A 20760-nucleotide genomic window follows, 5' to 3' on the forward strand; every position below is an offset into this window, starting at 1 on the left:
TCAGAAGTAAGGAAAAACCACTTATAAACATTTTTGTACAATTTTTTTTTCCCTTTGGGACAGATCAAATATTATGTAAACTCCCAAAGGGGGAGGAAGTTGATTATTTTTGCTGACAAGGGGAAAGTGGGAAATGAACTTGATTTATGTAAGACTCCAAAACCCTCATTTTATCATATGCAAAATAATTGTAGCAAGAATTTAGAAAAAATCACATACAGAAAAATTTATAATTTGCAGTAAAAAATAAATTCTTGGAAAGAAAAAGTAGAAGAAACATTTTTTCAAAAAGTTTTAAAACTTTATAAAATAAATTTTTTAATGAATATTTATTAATATACACGATTTATCTGCATTGAATTCTAAAATTTTTAAAATTAGATTACTACAGTAAAAATGGAAGCCACATGGAAAGAAGGACTTTCTTACGTAAGCATGGGATTAGAGAGTTTGTCATTTGCTTATTTTTGTTGACAAGTGCCAAAATACATGCTTACATAACGGCTCTTATATTAACAATAGCGTATAATGTAAAAGTTTCCGCTACAGTGGAAATCTGCATTTATATGTGCGCTGAAGATAGATCCCTATTATTTGAATTTTTTTACGGTAGATGAGTTGAAAAAAAAATTAAAATAAATAAATAAAAAATAAAAAAGTAAGGAAGAGTATAAATAAAGCACAAATAAATAGTTTTTTACTTTAATTATAGTGAGACCCCAATATATATTGGACAACATTTGGTATACATTTAAAGATTATGTACTTTTACAAAATGATTGATGTAGAAGTAGAATTGGTTTCACTCTCATTGGTCAGAGTTACAATGAAAAGTGAAAAATTCATTTCAAGTAATGTTTCATGCCATATAAATAATTTATTATTTGAGTTTAGGGTATTTTGTGTCCTGACTAATTTGTGAGGAAATTCAATATAAAACATTATTCGAACAGAGCTAGAAACTAAAATGACATAATTTTTTATGTAGCAATTGAATATAACTAAAAACAAGTTTAATACTGAATTGAATTTTTTTCAATAAATAAATAAATAAATAAAATAAAATAAAATAAATAATATTTGACTGCATTCATGAATTAACTTTCTGCTAAGCTAAGCAAAAATCGCAGCTTCTGCCATTATTTAAAGTTCAGGTCTAAAGGGGAAAAAAATATAGATACTTGTTTTCTATAGACATAACATTAGATTCAAAGTAAGTGAAATCTTGAAGAGGCTTTAGAACATGAAGTGAAACACTTTTCACCAATTTTAATACAATTTTTGGATACTTTCCGAAATTCTAGGAACTTTCTCTTCAAACTGATTTTTTGTTGCAAAATATATGTTACTTTTCAAAGAGTTTTTAAAAGAAATTTCGGCACTCCCAAATAACGTAAAATTAACCTTCTTCTTGAAACTTGAGTCACTTTTTCACTAATATATAATAAATATATAATAATATATAATGTTAATGTAATGTAATATAATAATATATAATGTTAATGTAATGTAATATAATAATATATAATATATAATGTCACTATAATATATAATAATATATAATGTTAATAAATGGGGGTTTCAATTTGAGTTTTAACACTACTTAAGGAACTAATAAACTTTCTAAAAAACCTCTTTTACTATTTTTAAAATTTAGGACCAAAGTAACCCCTGTTCGCACCTTTTATGAACCATGCCTTTCAATAGAAATTGTATACAATTCACAAGTAACCTCTTGCAATCTGCGAATAAAAATGACATTATAAGTTAACAAAATAATAATAAAAAATTACATATTTAAACATGAAACAAATTTTTCGTTTCGAAAAATGTTGGAAAAACTTTATCTTTGTCTTTGTGACTTTTGAATGCGAAACTTTAGCCTGGGAGCGTCATTTTCTTTCTTTTTTTTTCTTGGTGTTAGCCCAATCGTAAACAAGAATATCCTTTCTACTATCGAAACAAAAAAACAACTACTTCTCATTGGTAACAGGCTACTAAAGGTTATATTTTGACACTTACCTTATTCTTCATGTAGTAATCAGTAGTAATAGAATTTGTCACGTTAGAAAGTTCGGATATAACTAATTTACACAATGGATTACAAAAACTCTAGTTTTACCGATGGTAAAATTTTTAAATCATCTTAAACTATTAAAATACCCTCAAATAAAGTACAAATTACTTTTTAAGCTCAAAAATTCCTACATGTCTTGTTTTGATTGTTCAATACAACAGTTAGGAGCCTTTTTTTGTGTGTGAGCTGAACCAAAGTAAGAACTAAATTGATGGTATACTATTACTTAAAGACTAAATTAAGTGATTAATATAATCTCATTGTTAGTTTGTCTATACAGCTTCCTTTATCATTTTGACTAAAATCATAATACAACATAATAGCCTTTAACAAGTAGATGGAATAATTATCATTTGAGTAAAAACATTATTAATTATGGAAGGAAAGATCAGGTAACTGAAGGATATGTTGTTCAGAGGAAATGACTGCCGTTATCACTTGGTACAGACTGCTTTCTGCGACTACAAAAACAAAACATCAACACATTTCTATCTTCAGAAAAGCAAATGACGAGTTTTTACAAGCTATTTTCGTAAATATATTTAAATAATCATCAATTAAATTATTTTTAACTTATTTTAAAGAAATCGATAAGCATAAATAAAATACCAAATGTCAAACCAAAAAACCGTGAACATTCTTGAGACTGCTATTTAAACTCAATTAAAATTTCCTTCAAATTGTAGGAGAGATATTATGAAGTATTTGTTAATGTGGTAATTATCCATTTTTACAATTCTTCCGGAAACTTCAAATAATAACAGAAAATACGAATTTTTCTTTAGAATTAACTAGGTACTAAAGTAAACTCATAAATGCAATAAATTTCATTTATTAAAATTGTTTAACTTTTTTAGTTATTATAATTTTATGAGATAATTAAAAATAAGTTTTAATTGTTAGCATTTTTTGCATGCTGCAGAATATTTTAATAGCGCATTTTTTCACTTTTTGATCACTAAACAAACTCCACTAAACTTAAATAATAAGATATTAGTACGCCATGAAGCTGTCCAAAAGGTTACTTGAATCTTTCACATAAATTTTCTTTGTAATTAAAACCTTCGACCAATAAGGGAGTAAATCCAATAATATATCATCTTACAAAGCGGTGGGTTTGAAGCATTTTTGATGTCCAACTAAAGAATGTTTTTTATTATGGAATTTGCTTTTGATGTTTGTGATTTCTAAAAATACATGTTATTAAGAGTTATTTGTATTATATTATATGCTTTTTATTTTTAAAAATTCTCTTATAATATTTATTTCTCATATAATATTCATTTCTCTTATAATATTTATTTGCTTATTTTTTTGCCAAGAATTTTGTATGAAATGAAAAAGAAAAAAATGTTCTCACATAATCATTTAGAATTAACTTATGGCTTGTTTTGCAAATGTACAATGCAAGATTTATTCCTTTTCTTTTTCATTAGCAAATTGAAGATTAATACTTATCCTTCATACTTACAGATTACAGATATGACTTCTTTAAAATTCGATTTCTCAGGAATTATACATCCAATTTCGCTCCAAATTTGCATTTTGAGCGAAATTTTGTAGTTTGCTACTTAAAATTACATACTTTAAAATGATAAAAAAATTTTGTACTTTACAATTCAAATTTTGCCAACTAATAAAATAATAAAAATATAATAAGTATTTACTAAAATTTATTTTTTACATTGAATTATCTTTGGATAAATGAATTTCATAATTGTGTGTAAAAACTTTTCTATTCGCTTAAAAAGTTCTTGAGATATGGCGAAATACGCAAAAAGTAAAATTAACATTTAGGCGTCCATATTTTAGATCGTTCTCCTGACCAAACTATGAGGACCATATTTCGCTGATATTCACTATATTTTGGGGGTTAGAAATGGGAAACGGTTGAAAAAACGGCATGTTTACGTTCAGAGAAAATGCACTTTTGAGTCTGATTTCATAATTTAAAATATCGTCTGCACTAATTAATTAGAATATTTGAGGTCACCTCCTCGTATCATAAAGAATGAGTCCTAGAACATGAATGTCCAATTATTAGATCAAAAGTCATTCAGGATGGTCCGTTTTTTATTTTGCGTTTGTACATACAGTGCATGTATGTTCATACAAACGAAAGAAAATACATTGTATATACATGCGTATGCAGATACGGTCATACATGGTACACACACAAATATTTGCATGAAATATAATCATTCATTGTGTAAAAACGTATCCCTTAAGGAAAAATTGAGGTATTTTTGAGGTATAAATGAGGTGTTTTTCAAAGGTATAGATGAAGTTATTTAAATACATGGTTAGGTTGAAAAGGGGGCAAATGAATACCTCAAAAATACCTTTCAGAGGTATATGTCTATCAACCTAAGGTGCTTCATCTTACATCAGTGGGTTACATCTGAGGTAGATATTTACTACTTTAATGTGTTTCCTTTTCCTCCTTAGATTATTACTTATCCTGAACTATATTTTTCTACACATGTGGAAGCATTTATTCAACTACCTAAGGTGTTTAACACTTCAAGTTATTCTGGATCTACCTCAAGTGTATTTTTTAACAGTTGTAAAGGTAATTTTTTACTAACGTTAGGCGTTTTATCTTTTACCTCAGGTTGCTATGAACGGAGGGTGTTCGATGATCTACTTTAGGTTATTATTTTTCAACCTCAAATGTAGATTTATATGATTGTTGAGGTATTTATTTATCTACCTAAGGTGTGCCATTTTACACTTCCGGTTAGTATAAATCAACCTCCAGTGTACTTTTTGACACTTGGAAAAGTTATTTTTTATTAACGGGAGCTGTTCGATGTTCTACCTAGGCTATTATTTCTAAACCTCAAATCTATATTTTTATATTTTTAGAGGTATTAATTTATTAACCAAAGATGCGTGTAACCAAAGATGAAAGTTTTTTTTTTTAAATACTGAGTAATAATTCACAAACTTGTGGTGTTATATGCTCCGCCTAGTTTATTAATTTTTAACCTCTGTAGATATCTAAGGTGATTGAATTTTTAAAGCAATAAAACTGCAAATTTAAATAATTAGTCAGTTTACATTCAAAGTATTTTTTATATAAAACTAAAATTTCATTTTTTTGCAAACCAAAAGAATTATTTTAAATATTGATTTCGTCTCTCTGTTGAAACTTAGAAGTATTGGAACCTAAAAGTTAAAAATATCAATTAGTAAGAAAGTCATGTTTAAAAGAATAGGTGCAGGTTTTAAAATACTAAAATCATATTATCTTCAACTGAATCAATTAAATAAAATAATTTTTTTTCCATGATTTAAATTAACTGGATGAAATAAAATTTCTTTTTCAGATAAATGGTTTTCCACTTCTAACTTTTCTATTCAATCCTCATATCTAAAACAATTTAAAAGTGTGACAGATACCACAACCACAAAATAAAACACACTGAAGAAAGTAATACCAGTAGTAAATCTTTTATAGAAATTTAAATACATAATTCCAATGCTATTAGGAAATTTTAACATTTTTTATTTTCCCATAATTGAACTACATCTTTCATTATCGTGCTTATAAGTTTGGTAATTAGAGTTTCTTTCTTTTTTCTTACAAATATTTAGATTAACTCAATAAGATTAGTCTATATTTTTAAACTGTTTGTCAGATTTCATAAAACTAATAGCTTTTTTAATAAAGTTTTGATGCTGATTCTGAAAAGGATTTCCATTATCATCAATCACATCGAAGTTTCGCAACAATAATTATTTTAATCAATCAAGAATATCAAGAATCAAGAATCGTTTCATAACATAAAATTTTAAAGTTAAGTACCATATTTTATAAATTTTTTTATATCCAATCGAATAAAACTAACCACAAGCTGATAGGATCATTTGTTTTAAAGTTGTGAGCATATTTATAATAGGAAAATGTCTAAGAGAGAACGATTTGAACCAATGTTTTTAAAAGAGGTTGATTAAAATATTTCCTATGTAACCTATAATACCGAGCAGAACAAAACTAATTGTTAGTGGCTACAATCATTTGTTTAAATATAAAAACATATTTCATTGGGTGAATTCAAAAAAATGCATACAACATTCAAGCAATAAATGCTTCTATTTGCAATTGATTTTATTCGATTCAACATTAAAATTACATAAGAAACAATACTGACCTAATAACAATCTCAACTTAATATAATTTACAATCTGCTTAGTAAATAAGCATCATACAAATTGCAAAAAAATAACAGGCAGAATAACATGAAAAATAACATGACATTGAATAAAAGAACAGTTCTGTAATCAAACATGTAAAAGGGAGCTAGTACAATTATTAGCTTCAAATATCAAATATCAATAAACATCATTATTTATATTAATTTGTAAATAATAGCAAATGATTAAAAAATTTACAACTATATAGTTTATTCGAAGTGTGTTTTCGTTGAATGAAAACAGTGCTGAAAAGGAGTTAAAATTTTTATTCAGGAAGTTTGAAAAAAAAATTTGAACATTTTCTGTTGGTTCTATGAGCTTATGCAATTTACAAAAATATTTTGATAGTTACATGTCATGGTGCATTATCTTTAAAAAAGAAATTAAAAAGTATTGCATTAGCGATATTTTTGTACCATCGAATGTTCACTTCAAATAAAAAGGGCTTAAAGGTTTTGCAGCATATACATATGTATATATATATATATATATATATATATATATATATATATATATATATATACGTATATATATATGTAATAACAGGGCTCCAACCCTGTTATCAGTGTTGTATTTGGCTTGAAATAATTGCAGTCATAAGCCATCATACGTTCTAAACAGGTTTATTAAAGGTAGGCTGGTATTGCTAACAGTTGACGTCCACTCTCCCTACGGGAGGGGAATGGACAAGACTCCGGACAATTCCGGCACAGCTTATCAGGATCACATCATTATGAAAAGGACACGCAAAACTATGCGCTCTTACGTTTTATACCAACATAGATTTGAAGTAAAAAGGCACATTCGTACATTCCTTGTAACCTTACGCATTAAGGAAAATCATTTCTGCTTCCTTATATGGTATTGAAAAAGGGAACGATTCTAAAAATAACTCTTCCCTTGAAATATAAATCTATTTATATTTCAATGGTATGTTTTCAGCCTTGAATTCCTAAAATAGAATCTCTCTACGCTTATTCTTTAACAAAGACATTTTATGAAAACGAAAGAGATTTAATTCTTTTATTAATACAAAAGTATTTACTTTTTGTATTACATCCCCCCCAAAAAAAATTTTTGGTGAGCCAAAAAAAATAAAATTTAGAATACTTTAAATTTAAAATTTTTAGGTTGGTACGATTGTTCCTTTTTCCCTACTACAAACATCTTTTTTTTCAATTATGTAAAGAAAAAAAATTATTTACAATGACAAAAATATGAAAAACATGATTATGCAATTTATCTGTTTAGTCAATTAAACAGAAAGAAAAATGAAACATTTATAAAACTGATCTACTAAAATTTTCAAAACAATTTTTTCACACAAAAATATACAACATTTTATGGAAACGAACTGGACAACAAGTGTCATTTAATCAGAATTTAAGATTCTGTGTGGTTAAACGATTATTTACTTGATGAAATATAACTATTCTACTAAAATTTTCAAAAAAAATTTTTCACACAAAAATATACAACTTTTTATGGAAACGAACTGGACAACAAGTGTCATTTATTTAGAATTTAATTTCAATATTTGTGGTTTGTGATATTTCCTAAGCTTTGATACATGTACTTTTTCAAAATTTTGTTTACTTAAATTTCTTTTCATTTATTTTGTTATTGTTAATCAGTTTCTTGGTCATTCTTTCTTTTTCCTATTTTTCCTTTTATTTTTTGTTACCCTTCACATATTTTTTCGTCGATATTAACCTGATAATGAACGCATCCATTACCTAGATCTATCTTCGAATCATTTGAACTTTTTGGACATTCTTTGTTTCTATTTTTTGATGTTTACTTTTACTGAAACATCCTTAACATTCATTTTTTCGATGCTTACTTTTTTGAAACATCATTCTTTTCTTTTTTCGATGTTTACTTTTTTTGAAATATCTTTTTCACCATTTTTAACCTTAACATTTTGAGAATTCTGCTGTTTAATGTGCAAAGATAAGTTGTCACTTTTAGAATTAGCAGAGATGATCAGTCTCTTACCAAATAGAGTAACAACTGGCCCGACACAATGAATAAACAAACAAAAATCCCTGCAAGTCTACAACCCTACTAAAGCATATGGTAAATCAGTATCAAGTATAAAAACTTTACTGATTTAAAAATTTACCCTATCGTAATAAGGGAGTCTCACAAATTCTGTTAAGTGTTAACTGTCCGTTTGTTTGGGTTTCACATTTTTTAAAATAGGAATATTTAGTTTTGACCAAGTCCAAAAAAGTAAAAGAACTACAAATTTCGTTAAGTTTGTTTGAAAATTCTTCATTGTTAGGTTCAAAAGACAGTTTTGAAAAATTTAATTTTTAATGTGGTTAGATCTAGAAAAATCATTTGGAAACAAAAGTTTAAAAAAAATTTAATTTAGTTTGCCGTCACTAGTTTAATTGACGTTTGAATCGCATTTTTTTTTTCAAAAACATTTTAAAATGCACGAAAGAACAAAATTGTATCATAATTTATGTAAAAAATAAATAAATAAATGAACAATAGAAATGCAATCTAATCCTTAATAATATACTATTCCATTATTCAAAAAAAATATTTAGATTACTACTGATATCTAATATTACTAAAATATTTAAGCATAACATTGAGACAGATAAAAAAATGAGAGAAAAAAAAATATATCTACAGTAAATTCTTTCCATTTGTCACACCTTTCCTTTTGACCTTCATTTATTTTTCTTTGACGAGAGACAAAATATATCACTTTTTTTTTCTTTCGCGCACTTAAATCGTAGCAATTCATGAATATTCATGATTAAGATTCGCGCACATTCACTTTTTATTTCACAACTTGAGTAGTAAGAATTGTAGGATCACTCGGTGTCGAATCACTACTTTGGATGATGTTTCTTCCAACTTATAGGCACTATGGAATTGTAGGGTCATCGGATGGGATACTTTCACTGGTTTCAGGGGACAATCTCCAGCCATCGTCCTTCCTACAGCTTTTCAGGCGCGACGAGGTACCAGTAGTACGGGTGGAAAATCGCCATCCTTCCTTCAACGTTTTTTTCACTGCCGATTTTTTTCTCTTCTTTTAAGTCCAAGGGGGGAGAAGCTTTCCTGATGGGATGAGGAAAATTTCAACGTAGCCGTCACAGCCGGTCCAAAGATTTCCTCAGCAAGCAACTATGCTGCCGGCTTGTAATATCAGGGCTCCAACCCTGTTATCAGTGTTGTATTTGGCTTGAAATAATTGCAGTCATAAGCCATCATACGTTCTAAACAGGTTTATTAAAGGTAGGCTGGTATTGCTAACAGTTGACGTCCACTCTCCCTACGGGAGGGGAATGGACAAGACTCCGGACAATTCCGGCGTAGCTTATCAGGATCACATCATTATGAAAAGGACACGCAAAACTATGCGCTCTTACGTTTTATACCAACATAGATTTGAAGTAAAAAGGCACATTCGTACATTCCTTGTAACCTTACGCATTAAGGAAAATCATTTCTGCTTCCTTATATGGTATTGAAAAAGGGAACGATTCTAAAAATAACTCTTCCCTTGAAATATAAATCTATTTATATTTCAATGGTATGTTTTCAGCCTTGAATTCCTAAAATAGAATCTCTCTACGCTTATTCTTTAACAAAGACATTTTATGAAAACGAAAGAAATTTAATTCTTTTATTAATACAAAAGTATTTACTTTTTGTATTACATATATATATATATATATATATATATATATATATATATATATATATATATATATATATATATATATATATATATATATATATATATATATATATATATATATATATATATATATATATATATATATAACGTCGTTGCCGAGTGGAAGGATTAAAACAGGTCATAGGTCGGGAAGGAGGGTACAAAATTTATTTATTAATTATTAGACAAGAGCAGTCATGAGAATGAGTAAAAGTGCACACGAAAAGTTGCGCTCCTTGGTTATATGTTAGGGAAAATCTTGCAAAGTAAAATCCGTAAAATGTCTTAATTTAGGGACAGAGGGAACTCTCAGTAGTTGCTATTGGTTTATGAAATAGATCGAACGTTTCCCACGCAAGAGCAAAGGGAAAAATGTCCTGCTCTTAATTAAATGCATACTTGAGCCAAAAATAGATTTAAGAACAGGATGTGGCTTTTAAAAGTGTGAGAAAGTATTTCGTTTAGAATAATTAATTAGGATGAAGTTTTATAGCAAAGAAACTAACATAAAAAGATTAATTGAAGCTTTTTATGTTACATCCCCCCTCGCCAAAAATGCTTAGTTACAAACCAAAAATTTTGAAATTATCTATTTGCAAAATCTTCCCTATGGTAGAAGCACATTTAAAATAATCAAATTTGTAATGGTAACAATATATAAAAGTAATATAAATTATATAACATTTACATATGTTCTCACTGTAAAAATTTTAGCATAATCAAAAATCTGTAGTAGCATTATCAGCAAATTTAAAATTGTCATTTTCAACAGTTTTTTTTTTTTTTTTTTTTTTTCTGAATTAACAGCTTTTTCTATTTCAAAAGTATTTTGTTTAAAAATCACAACACAGCTTTTTTACTATAAGAATTCTTCATAATAATACAATTTAAGTTAACTCTTCAGTCATGATAAAAAATTTATAAACATTTTTTTTTTTAAAAAATGTGCAAGTTAAAATGTAAAACACAAAATGCAAAAAACATTTTTCCTGGAAAAATTTCAATCTGAAATTAGATTTGAGTATTGTTTACCTTGTTTGAAAACAAAATAAATAAAAAAAATGACAGTGGTTGTTACTCTGAAGTCCAAGACTTCAGAATTTACTTCATTTCACTTTATTTATCTTACATATTTATCACTTTAATAGCAAAATATCCGTAATTTTTTTTTTTTTTTTTTTTTTTTATGTCCAAAAATTTACCTTTTATACCCTTTTTTCTTTCTTATATTTTTCCTTCTACTTTCTTTTTATTTATTTATTTGTACTTTTATTTGGTATTTTTATTGCAAATATTAACCCGGATTTCAGGAAATATGTAAAGACAAATTGCTTTTATAATCAGAAAAGGTGATCAGTCTTCTCAGATTTTACATTACAACCCGTTTAACACAATTTATCGCTAATTGAAATCCAAAACAAAGCTTTCAAATTTAATATGGTATTAAGGTAAATCAGTTTTTAGTTTTTGACTGATCTAGCTATTTTCCTTATTTTTAATCTGAAGTGCAAGTTAGGTTTATTTGCAAATTACCTTTTATTTATTTTTTCTTTCATTTATATCTTTCTTCTTTTTTTCTATTTTTTTTTGGACATAATTTTTTTTTTTTCAGAAATTTTAGCTCGGATATTTTTTTAAAGTAATTTTTGTGCAGAGATCTTAATTGATAATTTAATTTGTCACAATTGTTAGGGAATTCAAATATTTTTATTTCTATTTCTTACGTGTTTTTGAAATGTATTTGGTTACTAAATTTTTCAATTTGTGTTTGATCATTTTCCTATCTCTATGTTTGTCTATGGAAATGTCTGAGCTAGAACTGAGCTATGAACTATTTACCAACGTTGAACTAAAGCATTAATGTCTGGTTGTACTTCAATTTAAATTCTAACAACAAGTATTTTATTCATTTTTCCAAACTATTTGTAATAGTTTTAACATTTCTTGATCTAATTTTTGCCACACCGTATTTGCATTCACATTTCTTAATTAAATTTCAATAATTACTGCAGTTGCATTACGAAGAGAAAAAAAAATTTAAATGGCATTTTCATTTAAACCCTAATCACTGTAAAACAAAAATATAATTTCTACTACTCAAAAAATCATAGAAGCTGTAACACATAAAACAATATGAAAATAATTTCTCGAAACACTTTTCAATCAAATAAATCAATTAACTGAAAATAAAAATTTAAAGAAATAAAAATTTCAACAGTAAATACTATCAATATATAAAAAGTAGTTTCACTTTGAAACATCAAATATGGGAAAAAATTAAAATCATAATCATTTAAGAAATTGATTTATGAGAAATGTAAAAAACTTTAACTCAAAGGATACCTGAAAAAGTTCGAATTAGTCCGAGATATTTTGAAAACCACAACAGAGATGGGAATGCGTTGAAATTCCGTAAACACAATTCCAAAACCAAAGACGTGAGCTGCTAGGGAAAAAATTTGTTTCTTCGTTAAGATGAATCGTAAATTAACACCAATAGTGACGGAGAAATTGAAGCTTATTTTTCTTTTGAATGTCGAATATTTAAGTAGACCATCGTGGGTGTGAGAACAATTATTCATCGACGATAAGATCCAGCTCAGCACTTAAGAGTGGCAAAATCAACGCTTTCTCAAAGGGATAGTTTCAATAAAACATTTTAATTAACAGGAATTCGATGCAGTTTTTCTTTTTAGTCCAAGGAAGGAATTGAAGCTCAGCTTTCTAGTAGACTCAGGAACGTAGACAAAATATGCAGCATAGACATGGAAAACGGATGATCGTTTAGTTCCACTGTGCGTAGGTATAATTTATAATAAACTAAACGTTTGATGATTGAAGAGATTATTTTTTTTTTTTGATGAAGATACAGGATGAATTAATTATTGCCATAAGTTGAAGAAGAATTTGACTGCTTATTTACCAAATGTCCATTTGAATAAATGATTTGAAGTTATTCCATATTTTTGATGTACCCTCTTCCGAAGTTGATTTATTTATTTTCAAATGAGAGATATTCCATATCGTTGCTGTACCGTACCCCGTTCCCGACCGTTTAATCCTGTCGACTTATAACGTCGTTGCCGAGTGGAAGGATTAAAACAGGTCATAGGTCGGGAAGGAGGGTACAAAATTTATTTATTAATTATTAGACAAGAGCAGTCATGAGAATGAGTAAAAGTGCACACGAAAAGTTGCGCTCCTTGGTTATATGTTAGGGAAAATCTTGCAAAGTAAAATCCGTAAAATGTCTTAATTTAGGGACAGAGGGAACTCTCAGTAGTTGCTATTGGTTTATGAAATAGATCGAACGTTTCCCACGCAAGAGCAAAGGGAAAAATGTCCTGCTCTTAATTAAATGCATACTTGAGCCAAAAATAGATTTAAGAACAGGATGTGGCTTTTAAAAGTGTGAGAAAGTATTTCGTTTAGAATAATTAATTAGGATGAAGTTTTATAGCAAAGAAACTAACATAAAAAGATTAATTGAAGCTTTTTATGTTACATATATATAGTAAAACCTCGCTACAACAATATTTTGCGGACCAAATAAGAATATTGTTGTAGAGGGATATATTGTTATATCGAGGGCCCACATAATTCTGGGACGCAATAAGATTTCTTGAAATTTAATGTTATATATTCATTAACTATAAATATATTTATATATTATCGAAAAAATTAATTTGCAAAGTGTTTATTACGGTTAAGCATTAAAAACAATGGATATAAATACAGAACATAAGATTGTAAACTTACCTTAAAAAAACATTTTTATTGAAAAAAATCCGATATTTTTGTTTGTTTATTCATTTTTCTGACTGTTAAGTCAACCAACAAAGTATGCATAGAGTCCAATGCCCGAAAATGATTTTCATTTGTGAATGGAAGACTTGAGAAAAATGTCTTTAGAGATTTTACGGATTGAAGAGCTTCATGGGGTGACAATAAGGACTGTGATACACATGGATCATCATCACCATCTTCTTCCTCATCATTATTTTCCATTTCATCCGTAATTTCAGAGAGAATCTCTTCATCACTAACTCCTGCGAAAATTGTGAGATCGTCATCGGCAGTTAAATAGTCCTCCACGTTAACACCATATGTTTTACCCATTTTTTCCTCAAGTTGGGATAAAGATTTTTGAAGATTCAAAACAAATTCTTGATTATCTGAAAGATCACTGTCTGTGGAATTTTCTTCACTATTAGAAACAATTTCATCTTCCAAGACACACAAACCGGCCTTTTTCCAACAATTTTGAATAGTTTTTTCTGTTACCTCCCACCAACTACCAGCAATAATATCACATGCTTCCTTGACATTCACTGTTTTAAAAGGATCTTCTACTTTATTTTCGATGTTGACAAGTATCGATTCAACCAAACGCTTCCTGTAGTATCCTTTGAAACACTTGATTATGCCCATATCGAGTGGCTGCAAAATCGAAGTGCGGTTGGCCGGGAAATAAACAATTTTGACGTTGTGTAGTTTTGGAATTGAGGTGTGAGCGGTGCAGTTATCAATTAATAAGGCAACTTTTTTCTTCCTCTTTTTCATTTCTTTATCTAACATCAACAACCATTCAGAAAAAAACTTAGAAGTCATCCGAGCTTTTTATTGGCTTTTTATTCCACGGGAAGACTTTCCACATTCTTGAAACACCTCGGCTTCAATGATTTGCCGATAACAAGAGGTTGCATTTTGTGTGTCCTTGTGCTATTGGCACACAGAAGAACAGTCAATCTCTGCTTTGATTTTTTTCCACCGTAACATTTTTCACCCTTAAATGCCAATGTTCGATCGGGAAGGAGTTGAGAAAACAGCCCAGCTTCATCTGCGTTATAAACGTTCTCTGGTTTATACTTTTGAAGAATATCTGTCATCTTCTCTTGCTTCCATTCATTTGCTTCGTTAATCGGAGCAGATTTTTTCTCTCCGTGAACTTCCTGGAAAGTTATTCCATGTTGATCCCGAAATCGCATTAGCCAACCATTACTAGCTTTAAAAGTTTCGTTCCCTAGCATTACTGCGAATTTACATGCTTGTGTGCATAACAAGGGCCCATTTATCGGGATATTTGTTGCTCTCATCTCTTGAAACCATTTTAAGACGGCAGCATCAATGTTTTCATTAGTTGCGACTTTTAGTCGTTTACGCTTTGGATTAATTAAATTTGAACTTACAGTATCTTCGATCTGTTTTCTTTTCTTTAGAAACGTTGCAACTGTAGATTGAGATAATCCGTATTTTCTAGCTGCATCAATCTGTTTCATTCCATCATCAATATCTTTAATAACGTTAAGTTTATCTTGAAATGAAAGTTGCTTTCTCCCTGCCATCTTATGCTAAATTACACTAGTAAAAAATATCCAATACACTGAAGACTCACCAAGCTGAAAATGTTAGCAGCACTAAATGCGAAAAGCTCTGATCGTAGAATTTGTGCTAGCTCATGAAAACACCAGGTGTAGTTTAAATCAGGGATTAAGTGACAGTGATGAACGATGACCAATGGTCAGTATACATTTTTTTCTCCTCCTTAATTTCAATAAACGTGCTCCACTCACCTTCTACAGAAACAGTACCTTCTCAGGGTAGCAGGTGTTACTGTGATGTGTGTGGTCATTTATGACTCATGATGTTACAATGGTGATTTCTTAAGAACTGAGGGATGCAATTCTAAAACATGAAGCTCTTAGGGTGGTCTAAGTACCTCAACAGTGGGGGAATGCAATTTGAATACAAAAGCCATTCTCTGATGTGCAAAGAAATAACAGTGGGGTGAAAGATCATAACCAGCAGTGACCCTTTTATCAGAAAAGATGAAAAAAATGGTAAAAGATGACAAAAAGGCATTTTACATTATTTGAAAACCAATAAAAAAATAGAAAATAATGTTGAAATTTGAAAAAAAAAATCGTTTTACAGAGGTTTACTGCTTCAGAGAATATCGTTATATTGAGAGGAAGATAACATTAATCCATATGCAAGTTTGGCGGGACCACGGAACATTATCGTAATAGAGGGAGTTATTGTTGTATCGGATATTGTAGTAGCGAGAGTTCACTGTATATATATATATATATATATATATATATATATATATATATATATACTGTTTTTTTTTTAAATTTTCTTTTTTTATTTGAGAGTGCTTATAAATTAAACTCCTTTTAGCTAAACACCTTCCCTCGATTACGCTTTTGATTCTTGTCTGGCGATACCGAGATTATTTGGAACAGATATTGATACAAAAATCTGCCCATTGAATTTAAATCGATGAATTTTAATTAATATCACAATTTCTTAAGGACATTCTCAAATTAAATAATTAAAGTTTTAAATGCATATTCAATGCTTAATTGTTTTAAATTTAGTGTTTTTAATGTAAAGTTTACTTTTTTTCTCTTATAATTTTAGCTTCGTCTGCTTGATTTACAAGCTAATCTACCAGAAAGAAACAATTCAATTTTGAGATGGGCTGCTGGGCACAGCAAATGGAAAATAATACACTCTGGTAGAAAACTGACGACCGTAACGTTCGATCCTGACAGAAAACAAAACAACTGGTGTATATTTGCAGCAAGGTGCACTTTAAATCTCTCGTAGCTGAAAGTCCTTTTATTAGTTGTGTAGAAGTTGGAAGAAAGGCGCATACTTGTGTGATTCATCTCTGATTTGTGTGATATACACAATATTAACTGTTGCTGATCATTTTATAAAATTGAAAAAAAGAGCATTAAAAGATTCCTTGATTTATCACTGGGAAATATAGTTGCAAGTAAACAATAGCTTGCAATTGAAGGAATAAAACTGCATGAAATTGTTGCAAAGTATCAGAAATATTTTTTACTTAAAAATAATAATAAAATAAAAGCACATAGTCCAACTCTTGTTTTTTATAATAAAGAATAAAAATTATTTTATTTAATGACAAACAGGTGCTTTTTACTTGAATTTTACCGAAAGATTATCAATATGTTTTTATTAAACAATGACAGTAAGAATATATTGCTTTTATAATTGAATGGAGTTTATTTGTTTCTTGTGTTTTTAAAATAAAGTAATTATGTTGTAAAATAATGTTTGTTATGATTTTCTACTTTTATTCTTAACTACTGCAGTGTGTAATTTATTCTGCGACTTCGTAGTCAATCTTCCGATTTTTAGGAAATGGGAGTTAGAAGATACGATATGTTCATTAATAAAACTTCATAAGCTATAATGCTTGAAATTTTTATAATAAAGCTTAGGTATTATGAAAGTAATTAGATATATTTAAAATTTGGTTACTTTTAAATTTTCAAGATATCGAAAGCAATTTTATTTTAACATTGTCCTTAAACATTAAGTCTAGCTTGTGAGTATTTATACTACTAGCATTGTATTTGTTACTTTAATTTTGAATTATTCGGTTGAAATTTGAGATAAGAAGTATATACATACATACATATGTATTTTATTTTTATCATGTTTAAAATAATATAATATTAAAATAATGATAATAGTAAAAACTTCTTTGGCTAAATATTTAAAATTTAACTGAAGAACACTTACATTAATGCAAAAACAAAAAATTTATATCAATGCAGGAAAGAATCCTTTCTAAATTTTCATCTGTAAGGACTCCTATATATTCTTTGCGGAAACAAGTTTTTTAGAAGCATAACATAGGTTTTTTATGGCTAATTCATCGATTCCAGAAACTTGACTCCAGCCTCTGCTCAATTTTTTGAATTTTCTTTTTATGAAAAGCTCTGTTTAAAATGTTTACATATTACACCTACTTTTTCTTAAACCTATTTATGTTCATAACGCATTATGTATAACCAGGGAAATATAGGCAATTGAATTGTTTTAAACAAAAGTCTATTTTGTTCGAGCAACTTTCTCAAAAGAGTAATTGATTGTAGTCAAATTTTGACCATTCATACAAAAGGCAGCTTTAAAAAGATGATGCAAAAAATGTTATATCTTTTCGTCTCATTCTCGGATGCAATTATATGTTTGTATGAAATTTAATTTCGATAAAACATAATATTTACTAATTCTTTGGTTTTGAAATTGAAATGTTATGTAAATTTTTTGGTAAAAGATTGTTGGTTAAGTACATAGACCTTTAAATAATTATCGAATGATAGAATGATAGAAAATTTCTGATGTGCCCATGTAAAGTTATTTTTGCAATATAAAAAATTACTGGCAATTTTCATAGTATTGGATGCTTTCCTGGTTTCACTCCTTGCAGAAATTTCTATGTTGCGTTTGAGTTTTGTTTCAGGTGTTTTGTTAAGTTAAATTGCATATAATAAACGAATAAAGTTACGTAAGTATTTCGCCATTTAATTTCAGGGAAAAAGAATTTTAAGAAAACATTTGTTGAAGTAATTTGAATATTTTTAAATTATGTTCTTTATTGTGTCAATTATTAAAAAAAATTATAAATTGAACAATTTTTTATTAGGATTTTAAGGAAAAATGTTTTTTTTTTAAAGTTAAAATTTCCACCTTATTCAAATGTAAATTTAATTTTATAATTATGTAGTGTGGCTTTTATAATTTAATTTCAAAATATGAATAATGTATGATTATTGTGAAATTACAAGTAGCTAAAGTAAAATGAGCGGTAGCTAGAATTAATAAAATTAGCCAGATTGATTAAATTGATTCATTTCTAAATAAAAAATGAAAAAAAAAAAAAAGAAATGCATTTAAAATTAAAAATTAACACTTGGAAATGATTAATGTTACAAAATTTAACAAAATACTCATTGTATAAAGAACAGAAAAAATATCAATATAAGTTTACCAACTCAAGCATTATTTCTTTAAATAATTTGAAATATTTCTTCCAAAAAATCAGCTGGACACAAAATATACTTTGACTTTGGAATAAGAGGGGGGGGGGGAACGGATGGTTGCAGAATTCGGTAATAAAATTTCATTTAGTATTTCTATATTACAAAGTAAATAATGAGAGGAATGACATTATAAAACTAATGTTCCATGTTTTACTACTTCACAACAATACATTTAATTGAGTATAATTGTATTGGCTAATTATTTTACTACCATCCAAATCTTCCCCTTACTTCTTCCAAAAATAAAATACAACACAAGATAATATCAGAAAATACAAAAACTAATATTTTATAGCATCAAAACCAATGCAAAATAATGTTATAGCGTACGCTATATAAAATTAGTTTGTATAGAATCTAATGTTATATGATGCAGAGAAAACAACGACCTTTTGTATCTTTCTAATATTAGAAAGTTGCGCAAGATAACGTTATATTTAGTGCTTTTCTGATGTTATCTAAAATTAGGTGCTACTTAAGGGTATCTTAAAAATCACCTCATCAGTCTAGTTGATTTGAAGTCAACTTTAAACAGCTTCCAAATATGTTTAGGTACAAATAAAATGTGTGTGACTTCATACACCTCAATAAGTATCTGACTCTCTCTAGTTGAAATAAGGTAATTTTTTTATATCTCATAAATACCTCGTTTTTCATAAGTGTCAGAAAAACAACCTGTATTCCCAGAAAATCACCTCATCAGCCTTGTTGATATGAAGAGAATTTAAAACAACCTCAAACTTAGCTGACGTGCATGTGAAACAACCTCGCACACCTCATTTACGATCTTTATGAGACATAATTTTTTATGGTTGTTTCTTACAAACCTCAAATATACATCATACATATCTCAAAATAACCTCAACACCTCAAAACAACCTCAAAATTACCTTAAATTTGCGTAAGGGTTCATAGTTTCCAACTTCATACGTACATAGTTTATATATATATATATATATATATATATATATATATATATATATATATATATATATATATATATATATATATATATATATATATATATATATATATATATATATATATATATATATATATATATATATATATATATATATATATATATATATATATATATATATATATATATATATATATATATATATATAGTATATGTCCACTGCCGTGGGCTGTTGTCCTTCTGCAAAACGCTCGGAGGTATGAAAGTAGTGGGTTCATTAATTTTACGCTGTCCTTTTTTTTATGATACCTGTTCTGCAATTTGACAAGAAACAATCAATTATTTGCATTAAGCACTCGACCCTGCATATGTATTTAAACCAAATTCATTTATTTATTATTCTGCATCCATGCTTACGCTTTGGTTCGAACCCGCTGCCACCATTTTAAATAGCGTTTGGTGAAAAGACGAGACGTGTAAAAATATTTTTAAAAAATCATTACTATTGCAAAAATCTATGTCCCACAGTGAACTGATCGTTAAGACACGGTTCACAGCAGATCACCGAAGTCAAGCATCACTGGCTGCGGTCAGTGTGCGGGTGGGTGACCACTTGGATCAGTCTGTGTAGGGACCGAGGGTGTGTGGTATTGGTCCTCGTTAAACTGTTCTACCGTAAAGTGCTCGACTTCGCGTGCATGTCGTCGGGCTACCGAAGTGGGGATGCCATCCCCTCTGCAGAGGATCAAAACTGTGATGGCATGTCTTCGGATCATCCTCAGGGATGCTTCCCAAACCGTCACCAATAGCTCATTGTGCAGCTCTAGTACGACGTAAATTAACAACAACAACAACAAAAATCTATTTTGTCCTATATTTATTGTTACACATACATATGAGGACTAGTGTGCTCCTTACAAAACACCCTTTATAAGATCTATTCAAATTTTAAAAAAATATTGCTCAAATTAGAGAAAAATATTACAAA

This window comes from Parasteatoda tepidariorum, chromosome 11 (assembly GCF_982258835.1).
Source record: "Parasteatoda tepidariorum strain Cologne lab strain chromosome 11, Ptep-v5.0, whole genome shotgun sequence".
Classification (NCBI taxonomy): Eukaryota; Metazoa; Arthropoda; class Arachnida; order Araneae; family Theridiidae; genus Parasteatoda; species Parasteatoda tepidariorum.